This window comes from Pristiophorus japonicus, chromosome 19 (genome assembly GCF_044704955.1).
Source record: "Pristiophorus japonicus isolate sPriJap1 chromosome 19, sPriJap1.hap1, whole genome shotgun sequence".
Taxonomy (NCBI): Eukaryota; Metazoa; Chordata; class Chondrichthyes; family Pristiophoridae; genus Pristiophorus; species Pristiophorus japonicus.
In genome coordinates this window covers 30,749,977-30,764,269 of record NC_091995.1, presented here as the reverse complement: position 1 = coordinate 30,764,269, position 14,293 = coordinate 30,749,977, and positions in this window count along the sequence as shown.

Here is a 14,293-nt window from a genome sequence, read left to right as displayed (position 1 = left end):
AAAAAAAAATCACACACAGGCATTCTCCGCCCCCTCAACTAGAGTTCAGGACAGGAACATCGGGTCCTTCATTGAAATATCTGTGAACTATCGTGGAAGCAAGTCATTCTCGTTTGAGGGACCGGCTATGATGATGAATATTAGCTTTACATTAACATTTTCAAAAGAGCCAAATGCCAACACTTGTGTGTTAATAGTGGCTATGATTAGACCAGGACGAGGGTGAGTATGAGAGTGGCTAGTGACAAGTGCAAGTGATATTGTAGAAAGAGAAGGGTGGGTGGAGGTTCAAGGTAAGTTGGTGTGAATATGTATAGCAGTAGAGTTGGGAAGGCAGACTGATGGGGATGTGATGAGTGGCACAGCAGGATGAGGTGGAGTATGGCTTTGCAATAATGCTTTGTGACCCACTGAGAACAATGAAAGTTTGTGCCACTGCAGCAGGTTCTACCTGCCGACAGCACTGCTTGTACCCTCATGTGCAATGTGCAACCAGACTACAACTGTCTTCTGGAGAGGAACCTTCCACCCATATGTGCTGTAACTCCGCCCATAGCGTATTGGATGGAGGCATGGAAGAGCCTGACTTCAGCCGTGCATTTTTGTGCAGGGCCTGTCAGGATTTTCAGCAGCTCAATGCTGCAGAACACTGACAGCACATCGTCCAATTAAAGCAACCGGCTGATGAGGCGTCAACCAATGGCCTCATCCGACACACTTCCTTCAATTAGCCGGGAAACGTGCTCAATCAGAGGAAAATCATTCTGCAGAGCAGGCTGGAACCGTCACCGACCCCGACTGCTCCGCGTCTGTTGAGATCGGCGAAATCGAGCCCTATATGATGATGACAAAAAGGGTTCCAGCCCAGTTCAAGATGCGCCTGAAATGCAGGTGACCGGGAATGTTCCACTCTTGTTGCAAATTAGCGCAAATAATGATATTATTGTAAAATATTTTGCTGCTGACATAGTCAGGGAATTTGAGGGCTCTCTGGAAAACAACCATTCTAAAGCAGAGGATCCTGTTTTCAACTTTATACGTTCGAGGAGTTCACAATTAAATTCAGTGTCCAAGGCTTTGGGAGTGTCAAAATCAGGCGGGGTGAAATCTCCTTGGTCATATATAAATGCTCCCGGCTGGAAATTGTCCCTGGACAGCAGATGGGTTCAACCCAGATACGGTTTACATGACACGAGGGCAATTTTCCCCACATTCATTTGTCGGCAACCCCACGGGATTGGGGGGAATGCTAGTTTTACTTCCCGCCCGATCTAACGCTGCATGGACTTCACTATTTGGCTGGTGGTAAAATCTCCCTCCCCTTGGGTTTCTCGCCCAGCGAGCGATGTTAAAATTCCCGCCGCTTTGTCCTCTCACAAAGGAAGGACGGCGCAATTGGCTGAGACGAGGAAGTGAACCTCACCTGCGGAGCAGCATAAAGGGAGTATTCAGGTGGAGATCATGGAAATAAAGCCCCATTGCCATTCATGTATCGGGCACTATGAAACTGTTACTGGTTGTAAATAGTTGCAGGAAACAGTGTGACACAGCAGATCATGTATTTATTGGTTATCAAGAGCAATACAATCATTAATCAATTTTTGGAATTTGTCACAGCACCAACCGGAAAACTCAATAAAATCCAACAGGCCCCTTCTTCAAGATGTGCGTTGTGATTTGCTCAGCAAATTGAATTCAATTTATTCGTAATCTTCTTGGATCTTACAAAAGGTTCTGTTCAACAAACCTGTGGAAATAATTTCCCTCAGAATCTCAATGAGTAGCATTATCCCGTCTCCTGAGCCGAAGGCCAAACAAAAAGCACGTGAGTCGCGTTCAAAGATGTGGCAATTAAATTATGAAAAATAAATCATGATCCGGAGATGGTAAACTTGAACAGGAAACGTGGGCGAATTGAAACTGGAAAGCAGATTGTATTGCGGCGCTGTCAACAATATCGAGGGAGAGATCGGATGAGGAATGATGAATGGAATTGATATAGGAAAGGAAGCGACATGGAGAGAAAAGGTCCTGTTCAGCTCCTCGACAATGGGAACTTAATATTCGAGGCTGTATGGTTCTTAGAAAGCGTAGCAAATAGTGAAAGGAGGCGGGGTAGTAATTTCCATAAAATACAACATTACTGCAATTGAAACAAAGGACATAAGTAAGAGAGAGCAGGCAGTGGAAACACTCCGGACAGAATAAGAAACAGCAAATAATGATAGAATTATACAGCACAGAAGGAGGGTATTCGGCCCATGTTGCTTATGCCGGCTCTTTGAAGGAGCTGTTCCATTAGTCCCACTCTGCTGTCAGCTTCCCATTGCCGTGCAGTTCTCACTTTCAATTAGATTTCCAATGGCCTTTCAAAAGTTACTATTCAATCTGCTTCCACCACAATTTCAGGCAGTGCACACAGGTCATAACAATTCGCTGCATTAAACAATTTCTGCTCATACCTAAAAATCGTTCTTTCGCCAATTATCTTAAAGTATTGTCCTCTGGTTACAGACAGGTCTGGCAGTGGAAACACATTATCCCTATCTACACGATCAAAATCTTTCATAATTTTAAACAGCTCTGTTAAATCTGACCTCGTCTGAACTAAGACATAACTGAAGTACGTCATCCCCGACATAATTCTAGTAAATCTCTTTTGCACTCTCTCTAAGGAACTGGAATCCTTCCTGCAGTGTGGGATGCCAAAATTGATCACAGTTCACCAGCTCAGGCTTCAGCAGTGATTTATACTGGATTAGCTTAACTTATTTGCTGAGGTATTATGTATCTCAATTTATAAGTTCCAGGGACCCGCATACTGTTTAAACAAAAGTTGCGAATTAGCTAAAGACATATTGATACCAATGCTGCAGCTTCGGGATGCATAAGTACAGAGAACAGTGAGGCATGTAGAAAAGGCAATGCTGATAAAAAGAAGAGAGTGGGGCTAAAGGGTACATACTCTGATTGTCGAGAAGCGATAAGTGACATTCCACAGGGGTCTGCTTTCGGAGACCAACATTTCACCGCATTTTGTATTAATTTGGATATAGGAATTGAGACTTCGGCAATTGGCAAAAAGTTGGGAAGGGTGGCAAGTCATGGTGTTGGAAGCAGAAGTTGCAAAGTGACAAAGATCGATTAAGTGAGTGGTCAAAACTTTAGCAAATAGAGTTCAATGTGGGCAAAGAGAAATGGGAGGCTATATCTCTTAGTTGTATATTGTTACGTAACTCATTGAAAGTTATTAGACAGAGACAAAACGCATTCGAAAAGGCTCATGAAATGTTGTCCCTAATGTTAGGGGAGCGGGTTATAAAGTGGAGAAAGTTATGCATCAATTCTTTATAATGTTGAACACACCATATCTATAGTACTTCCTTCTGTTTTGGGCACCTCAGAAAGGAAATATTTGCCTGGAGTGGGTGCAGCCCAGACTGACATTGGGCTAAAACGGTTCAATTGCGAGGAGAGCTTCTTTATGTTATGGTAGTGTTCCCTCAAGTGAAGAAGATTAAAGGGTGATCGAATTGAGGTATTTAAGATCATTGAAGGCTATGATAGAGTAGATAAAGATAATTTATTTCCCCTGGTGTTTGAGTCCAGTACTAGATGGGCATAACCTAAAATAGAGCTAGACAGTTCAGACATGATGTCAGGAATCCAGTTACTCTCAATGTGAAATTATCTGTGGCATCACAATAACCGGATGCACTCGAGTTAATTGTCGGTTATCTCAGCTGGTCAGTTGGTCAGTTGGATGGGCGAGGTCTTCCCATGCATCGCCTCTCGTCCTTTCCCAGAATCTCCCCCTGCCTTTTCCCTATCGGCGGAAGGTGTTGAGACTCCTCACTACCGCTCTGAATCTCATCACATCGGTTCTAATAACAAAACACAGCGCTGAAAGTTTGTCTGACAGTAAGTGAATCTTCACAACGTTATCACCAGTGTTGATATTTCAGACAGCTGCAGCCAAGCGCTGAGTGTGAAGGTGGAATTTATTTATGCCAGTACGTCTGGAGGAATTTTATGGATTGTGTTTGGTGATAAAGTCATTTGGTAAAATATTGAGGACTTCAAAGTTTCAAGGTTAGAGTAGCTGGTAATGAACGTGATGTAACAGGATGTCCGGAGTGTGATAAACAAGGTGAAAGACATTCATGAGCATACTGAACTATTGATAGCAGCTCATCTAACCACTAAAGGAGCATACCACTCCACCATCTATACACAGAATGCGCTGCTGTTTTTGATCCTGTAGATCACCACATAAGTACAGGTTACACTGTTGTAACTTATGATTCTGTAATTAGAATCATAGAAATTTACACCACAGAAAAAGACGATTAAAACAATCGTATCTGAGTCGGTCGACAAAGAGCTATCCAGCCAAATCTCAATATCGAGCTCTTGGTCCGTAGCCCTGTAGATTACGCCACTTGAAGTGCACATCCAAGTACTCTTAAAATGTGATGATGATTTCTGCCTCTACCATCCTTTCACGCAGTGAAGCTTGTAGCAATGGCAAAGAAGAGAGTGGGGCAAAAGATTGCATACTCTGATTGTCGAGATGTGATAAGTACTGTTCCACAGGGATCTGTTCAAGGATCTCAACTTTTCACCACATTTATTAATTACTTGGAAAAAGGAATTGAGATTTAGGTAGATGGCACAAGTTTGTAAGGTGTATTAAGTAATGTAGTTGGGTGCAGAAATTGCAAAGGGACATCGACAGATTAAGTGAGTGGGCAAACAAATGGCTAATTGAGTTCAATGTGGGAACAGAGATATGGCATTTCTCTTCGCTTTGAATTGGTACGCAAATCATTGAAAGCTATTACACAGATACGAAAATTAATCACAAAGGCTCATGAAATGTTGTCCTTAATGTTAGGGAGAGCGGGATTAAAAAGTGAAGAAAATTATGCGTCAATTGGTCTTGAACACGCCATCTCTGTAGTACTGCCTTCTGTTTTGGGAACCTCAGGAAGGAAATATTGGCCTGGAGAAGGTAAAGCCCTAACTGACTCAGGGTTAAAACGGTTAAATTACGAGGACAGGTTGCACAGGCTAGGCTTGTGTTCCCTTGAGTAAAGAAGATTATTCGGTAAATTAATTGGGGTGTTTAAGATGATGGATGGATATGATAGAGTAGATAAAGATAACGTATTTCCTCGGGTGTGTGAGTCCAGTCCAAGGTGGCATAACCTAAAATCGAGCTAGACAATTCAGACGTGATGTCAGGAAGCATTTATTCACATAAAGGATACTGGAAATCTGGAACTGTCAAGGAAACTGAACTGAGTCTAGGTCGATTGAAAAGGTGAAAACTGACGCTCTTAGCTCGATTTGCATAACGGTATTACGGGATATGGAACCAAGACAGGTAAATTGAGTTAACATATAGATCAGCCATGGTCTACTGATCGAATAGAATGGCAGTATAGGCTCGAGGGTTTGAAAAAGTTATTCCTGATACGGGTCTGAGTGGGTTCAATTATCAGGACAGAAAACATAATGTTGATTGCGTTCCCTTAAGTATTAGATGTCTGAGATTGTTCTTATCGAGGTGTTTAAATATTAAAATGACTAAATAGGGCACATTAAGATCAAGGAGACGTCATCTTAACTTTAGAGCAGCGCCATTCAAAAGCAGAATCCAGGAGGAATTTTTCACACAAAGTGCAGCAGAAATATGAAACATGACGGGGCTGGGGACATTTTTTGTTGTTAAGACAGAGACCGATAGAGGTTTGTTCGGTACAGTTAATAATGGATAGGAAGCAAAAGAGGGTAAATGCTATAGATCTGCCACGATCATAAAAATGGGGAACAGGCTCAAGCGGCTAAATGCTCTACACTTATAACTATTTTCTATACTCTTGGATTCAGGTAATATGCTGTTAGCTACTCTGCAGATAGAGCAATATCTGAGGACGTTTTACACTGGCGAGGAAATCTTTACTTCAAATCAGATGATGGAGCTGTGTTTTTAAAAAGCAACTGTCAGACCTGCAATCATTTTGGTAATATCAAGCATCAGGAATATTAACTCACCAAAGTGCTCAGTGGTCGGAATGTGCAGGTGCACAGAGGTGGCAAAGTAACCACTTTTGCAGCTCCCACCTGATGATCAGAGATTGAAGGAGTACTTTCTTTTATGTGATTAGTTTGACATTTAAATAAGTGGAGTAGCCTTTACTTAGATGAAACTATCTCATAGAACATAAGAACGCTGGAACGTAGAAGAGCAGGAGGCCATTCAGCCCCTCTAGCCTGTACCGCCATCTAAGTAGATCAAGTCTGATCTGCATCGTAACTCTATCTGCCTGCCTTGGTTCTGTAACTCTTAACACCTGAAATAAAAATACTATCAATCACACTTTTGAATTTTTCAATTGATTTAGCTTCAACATCTTTATGGGTATGATAATATCAGATTTCTACTCTTCTTTGTGAAGAAGTGATTTCGACTCACTTTTGAACTGCCAATTTATAATTTTAAGGTTATTCTCCCTTGTTCTCCCACCAGAGGAGAGCATAGGCAGTCCCTCGAAATCGAGGAAGTCTTGCTTCCAATCTCAAAGTGAGTTCTTAGGTGACCGAACAGTCCAATACGGGAATTACAGTCTGTCATGGGTGGGACACACAATAGTTGAAGGGAAGGGTGGATGGGGAGTCTGGTTTGCCACATGCTCCTTCTGCTGCCTACGCTTGCTTTCTGCATGTTCTCGGCATTGAGGCTCGAGGTGCTCAGTGCCGTCTGGGATGCTCTTCCTCCAATTAGGGCTGTCTTTGGCCAGGGACTTCCAGGTTTTGGTGGGGATGTTGCATTTTATCAATGAGGCCTTGAGCATGTCCTGGAAAAGTTTCCAGGATAGTTTATCTCGATCTACCCTATCAACATATTTGATCATCTTAAATATCTCTCCCTTTAAACTCCTATGGTCTAAAGCATTCGGTGCAAACAGTACTCTTAATTTAACCATTTAGTGGAGGTATAATTCTGGTGATCCTGTGCTGCACTGGTCCAAGGCCAATGTATCCTTTCTGAGGTGTGGTGCTCAGAAATGAACGCAGTTCTCCAGATGGGGTCTAACCAGAGCTCTGTTCATCCGTAATATAACCTCCACCCCTTTCTATTACAGCTGTCTTGCTATGGAGGCCAAATGAAATAGCCTCAACAGATTTTGGGGGAGGGAGTTGCAGAATTCAAGGATACATGTTTCCTGTCTGTTTCTAAGCGACAGGACGTTCTCACCCTGTTTTTACATTAAATGGAGAGGAGGAATGGGAATGCAACTGAACGTGCATAAGCACGTTATGTATCCAGACACATGGTGAGATTTATACCAGAGTTGTCCAGCGCACAGATTGCATGGGAGGGGTAAAAATTTGAAAATCTAGCTCCCGGATCCAACCCACTGCATTCCTGGATGGGCCAACTTTACATTACGAAGTCGCAGTCCAATGGCGTCATGCGCTGAGACAATATGGGGGGACCATTGTGGTCAGAGGCTTCGTTCGTACAATCGCTTCCAACTCAAATACAATCTACAAAAATGCCTGGTGGTCCCTGAGGAATGCAGAGATCTCGGTCGCAGACCTACATTCACTGTGCAGCACACGGGGAGAGGCTTTTCAGGTACTTACATAAAACCTGGAGTCTCGTGGGCCTGGACCACCAATCATTATACAGTATTTGCATTGATAAAAATGGGAGCTATGTTTGTACGGACTCCCATTAACATCAATGAGCAAACCCCCTAAAACACCGAAACACAGCTTAATAAATAAATAAAACACCACACGTATTTAAAATTAATTGAAATTAAATGTAATGAAATATTTTTGAAAACTTATATCTTTTCTGGATTTTTTTAATGTATTGTAATAGTGTTAAAATGCACAGGGAATTTATATAAAAAATGAGTGTTTAAATTTATTTTTTACATGTTTTAAAACTCGTATGTTGGTTAAAGTAATCTATACAACTGCTTTTGCCAGGCATAAAAGTTTGAAGGCCATTTGCTGGGCATGTGTTGGGAAAATAGCCCAATCTCTCCGGTGTGAATGTCCTTCTCCCGGGGATGCAGACGGTCTGTCAACAAAAGTCTTGACTGAGCCGAAAAGACTGTGTTCGGCACATGCACATCACGCCCTGAAAACCAGCTTTTGTGATGCCTCACCGGGTCCACGCACTTCGTGCTGGCAGCAGAAACATGGCTTGACAAAATTGCTGCTGTTAGTAGAGGAAACTCTCAATTATCCGCACACAGATGCAACGGGAAACTTTGTAAATGCATTTAAAATTCCGTGTGTGTGACGTTACTTTACAACTCCGATGTTCCTTTCGGATGTTGCCTGTTGAGCCTTGCTTTTAAGCGCTCTGCCTTTCCTCAGCTCCCGCTGTTGCTCCCATACAGTTCCACTGCCTCTGTGGAGCCTGCACTTGCCGCACTGCATTTAGCGCTCTGCCTTGCCTCAGCTCCCGCTTCTGCTCGCACACAGGTCTACTGTCTCTCAGATGTATTACATGTGGGCCTGTTCTACATGGAAGTCAGGAATTGTCAAAAGTGAAATATAGATACAGGCTAAATGAAAGCTAGGCATTACAGAAAATACACAGTAGATACATAGAAATATAGAAACATAGAAAATAGGTGCAGGAATATGTCATTCGGCACTTCGAGCCTGCACCACCATTCAAAAAGATCATGACTGATCATTCCCTCAGTACCCCTTTCCTGCTTTCTCTCCATACCCCTTGATCCCTTTCGCCGTAAGGGCCATACGTAACTCCCTCTTGAATATATCCAATGAACTGGCATCAGCAACTCTCTACGGTAGGGAATACCACAGGTTAATAACTGAGTGAAGACATTTCTCCTCATCTCAGTCATAAATGGCCGACCCCTTATCCTAAGACTGTGTCCCCAAGTTCTGGACTTTCCATCATTGGGAACATTCTTCCCGCATCTAACCTGTCCAGTCCCATCAGAATCTTATAAGTTTCTACGAGAGCCCCTTCATCCTTCTAAACTCCAGTGTTTAAAGACCCAGTTGATTTAGTCTCTCCTCATATGTCAGTCCAGCCATTCAGGGAATCAGTCTGGTGAACCTTCGCTGCAATTCTTCAATAGCAAGAACGTCCTTCCTCAGGTTAGGAGATCAAAACTGAATAGAATATTCCAGGTGAGGCATCACCAAGATCCTGTATAACTACAGTAAGATCTCCCTGCTCCTATACTCAAATCCCCTCGCTATGAAGGCCAAGATACCATTTGCCTTCTTTACCACCTGCTGTACCTGCATGCCAACTTTCAATGACTGATGAAACATGATCCCCAGGTCTCGTTGCACCTCCCCCTTTCCTAATCTGCCGACATTCAGCTAATATTCTGCCTTCCTGTTTTTGCCCCCAAAGTGTATAACCTCACATTTATCCACATCATTCTGCATCTGACATGCATTTGCCCACTCACCTAATCTGTCCAACTCACCCTGCAGCATTTTAGCAACATCATCACAGTTCACACCGCCACCCAGTTTAGTGTCATTTGCAAACTTGGAGATATTACACTCAGTTCCTTCATCTAAATCATTAATGCATATTGTAAATAGCTGGGATTCCTAGACTGAGCCCTGCGGCACTCCACTAGTCACTGCCTGCCATTCTAAAAAGGACCCGTTTAACCCGACTCTTTGCTTCCTGCCTGCCAACCAGTTCTCCAACAACGTCACAACATTCACCCCAATACAATGTGCTTTGATTTTGCACAGCAATCTCACGGGTGGGATCTTGTAAAAAGCCTTTTGAAAGTCCAAATATACCACAACCGCTGGTTCTCCCTTGTCCACTCTACGAGTTACATTCTCAAAATATTCCAGAAGATTTGTCAAGCATGATTTCCCTTTCATAAATCCACGATGACTTGGACCGATTCTGTCACTGCTTTCCAAATGCGCTGCTATTTCATCTTTAATAACTGATTCCAACATTTTCCGCACTGCTGATGTCTGGCTAACCAGTCTATACTTACCGGTTTTCTCTCTCCCTCCTTTTTTAAACAGTGGTGTTAGATTAGCTACCCTCCAGTCCTTCAGAACTGTTCCAGAATCGATAGGCTGTTGGAAAATGATCAGCATTGCATCCACTATTTCTATGGCCACTTCCTTAAGTACTCTGGGATGCAGACTATCAGGCCGCGGGGATTTATCGACCTTCAATCCCATCAATTTCCCGCTTTATAAGGATATCCTTCAGTTCCTCCTTCTCGCTAGACCCTTGGTCCCCTCGTATTTCCGGAAGGTTATCTGTGTCTTCCTTCATGAAAACAGAACCAAAGTATTTGTTCAAAATAAATGGTCCACCATTTCTTTGTTCCCCATTATAAACTTTCCCGAATCTGACTGCAAAGGACCAACGTTTGTTTTCACTAATCTTTTTCTCTTCACATATCTATAGATATGTGTGTACAGACCAGGACAGAACATGAAGTTGACCGACACACAGACTGCCAGGCAAATAGCGAGAAAATCAGAAACAGTGGAATATATTTGGCGACAGAGAAAGAGTGCAATGGAGAAATAGAGGAAATCATGAGATCCAAGGAAAAGGGGAAGAATGGCATATTGCGTGATTAAAAAAAGATTTGAGTTTACATAGCGCCTTACATGACCGCCGGACATCCCAAATTATTTTACAGCCAATAACGTACTATTTTGCGCATAGTTTCTGTTGTAATGTAGGAAATGTGGCAGCTCGTTTCTGCACAGCAAGCTCCCACAAACAGCAATATGATAATGACCAGATAATCTGTTTTTGTGATGTTGATTGAGGAATAAATATTACCCAGGACACCGGGGATAATTCCTCTGCTCTTCTTTGAAATAGTGACATGTGATCTTTTAAGTATACCTGAGAGAGCAGCCATCAATTTGGTTTAACGTCTAATCCAAAATAAGACATCTCCAATAGTGCAGCATTCCCTCAGTACTGCACTGAGCGTGTCAGCATATATTTTTGTCTTCAAGTCTCTGCAATGCGAGTTGAACCCGCAACATTCTGTTTCAGAGGCTAGAGTGCTACCCACTGAGCCATTGATTTACACAAGAGATGAACAAGGAGACAGAGAGACAGAGAAAGACAAACAGAGGCAGAGATTTTGCTTTCGATGGTCTTGGCGTCTGAAACCCCGTCATAAGTTGGAGGCTATTCCAATCACAACGCTGCATTGCAACTAAACCAAAGGATTGAGAAAAGCTCCTCGCTAACAGTTGGATAAAGAGCATTGGTTACAATGTTTGTTGTAAACTGGCCCTGTCACCCCCAACAAAAATGGCAGCTCAAACTGACCCTGGCTCTGAACTGATGGAATCATAGAATCATAGAAATTTCCAGCAGAGAAGGAGGCCATTTCAGCCCATCATATCTGCGCTGGTGAACAAGAGCTTTCCAGCCGAATCCCACTTTCCAGCTCTAGGTCTGTAGCGCTGTAGGTTACGGCACTTCAACTGCACATTCAAGTCGCTTCTAAATGTGGTGTGGGTTTCGGCCTCGACCACCTTTTCTGGCATTGAATTCGAAACCCCCACCATCCGCTAAATGACGAAATTTCCCCTTATATCTCATCTAAACCTGTCCACAATTACTTTAAATATATCCTACCTGGTTGTTGACCCTTCTGACAAGGGAAACAGATCGTTCCTATCCAGGCCCCTCATAATTTTATTCAGTCCGCAGCTTTCAACTTCATTAACAACCACACAATCTATTTTGGTGTGATTTGCAAACTTGTTAATCATACCCCAAACATTTAAATCCAAGTCATTGACAACATCACAAAAAGCAAGGGATCCAGCACTGAGCCCTGCGGAATCCAACTGGAAACAGCCTTCCAGTCGCATAAACACCCATCAACCATTACCCTATGCTTCCTCCCTCCGAGCCAGTTTTGGATCCAACTTGCCACTTTGCCATGGATCCCATGGGGAAAAAGCCCAAATTGGGGAAATAACACAAATATCACCCAATACCCACAAACTAATCACAGCCTACAGACTAAAGCACCACCGTAAATAAATGTTTGGTGTTCGTGGGGCAACAATGACTCAATAATCCTAACTAAATCAGCAACCAGCAATTGACCCAATCAACCCATCGTGAGACATCAACCCTTAAAGTAAACCATTATCCTAAAGCAACAGTGCAGTGTTTGTGTTACTGAACTAGTAATCCAGAGAGCTGGACTAATATTCCAGAGAATGTTCGTGCGTACTGCACTGTGACAGTGTGAGAATTTGAATTCAATTAAAAAGTAATACAATTCTGTAAATTTAACAAGTTCAGTGTTCCTTGAGACATTAGTTGTGATCTAAGATCACGTAACAGGGTAAGCCACGAGAAGGCTGACTTGGTCCACCTATTGCATCAGAGAAAGTGACCATGATTATAATAAAACATTAACTGGTTCATCAACGTCCTTTCGGATTTTCCTAGTCTGGTTTATATGTGACTCCAGTCTCACCCCAACGTGGTTGACTGTTATCTGATCTCTGATGCTGCCTAAGAATCCAATGGTATCAATTGTAAGTAACCTCTTGAGCTTTTCAAGAAAACAGCCCAGCAATTTCTCAAGAACAACTACGGATGGTCAATAAGTGATGGCCTTGCCAAGAATGGCCACATCCCGAAAATACATGTTTAAAGGATAGGTGGAAGTGCAGAGAATATGACGTACAGAGAAAGGCGACATACACAGCAAGGGCCGAGACCTTGGATGGATTTGAAAACAAGGATAAACATTTTAAACCTTTTCCTGAGAATTCTTACATCCCACAGTCATATGGAGCTTTGTGTTAATGTATTATCTGAAACATGACACGCCCACCAATCCAGGACTCTAAAAACTGCACCAAAATATCTGCTCAGGTTTTTGAAAGTACGGCTTAAAGCAATGATCTTCTCAATCAGAGCCGACAATACTACCACTGAGCCCAGCTCCCATACAGCTAGTTTCCCATTAGGGAACGCTGCTTCTTGCAGACTGGTTAAAATCACTGGAAATTCAAGGAATGGAAATCAACTTTCTGTTGGCCTCCTGCCTCTTGCACATAATTTAATTTCGGATAAGCTTGTGAAGACTGACTTGGAAGATATTAAATGTGAAATTCCACTAAATTGTATTCCAGGCATTTTCGAGGCCCCGTTATGTATTGCCGTCAAGATTTTCATAGAATGTACGTTGGATCCTGCACTTTATTAACTCCAAAGAAGTTTAATTCTGTTAGAATGCTTCCTATGAACATTGACAAGCATGTGCCTGACGTTAACCATGTGTTCCGTTTGTGCAGTGTTGGGTGCATTCACACCTCCTTTCGTTCTTCCGATATATATCTTTCTCAACTTCCTATCCAGAAAATCTTAAGGCATATCGCACTTTGTTGGTGGATTTATCGGTGTTTACGATCGCAACAACGGGTTGTTGGTCCTGGAACAATAAACTCTCTGTGATTCAGGCCCAAGGGGTTTGAAACCAGAAGCTTTAATATACATTGAATAATAACAGTATGATTCTTATACAACTGCTCCACATATTATATTAAATGGCAAGCAATTAATACAACCTGTTTCCCAGGCCCAGCTTGATCAGTTCCGGCTCTCTCAGCTACCTTTAATGAAATGGACCCCTGACTGTCCGTACAACACTTTAACTTTTGAAAAGAACAGTTTCGATTCTTATTCTATTTCGTTACCTGAGGCTGCATCTACGCACAGCAGTATGCATAACAACACGCCTGCTGACTAGACGTTTGAGTTGTTTATCTCATGGTCTCATCTTGTCGGCCTCCTTGTCGGACAAACTGGGCATTTTACAGCAATGCGTTGGCTCATCTTCATCGTTTTACTGTGGTATGTGGTGTTTCAGCCGCTAGTCCATTATACAGGTATGGGCCATTTCTTGACCCGGGTGTTCATCATTATCTATCTTTTAAACATCTAAGTTATCGTTGTTATTAAACAGAGACAAGATTCAATGTCCCCTTTACTCCATATCTGCCCGCTGGTTAAATTGTTAATGCAAAGTATGCTGGGATACTTGAACCATTTAACAGATTTAAAAAATTATAACACACTTAAGCGTTTGTATTCCACAATTAAGAGTGGCAATTTTAAAACATAAATGATTAATCTACATGAAATGTCTCCTCCTTCCGCGATCATTAGTATGCGGTTCGATGTGGCATTTCTACTACTACTACTACTACTACTATACTACTACTACCC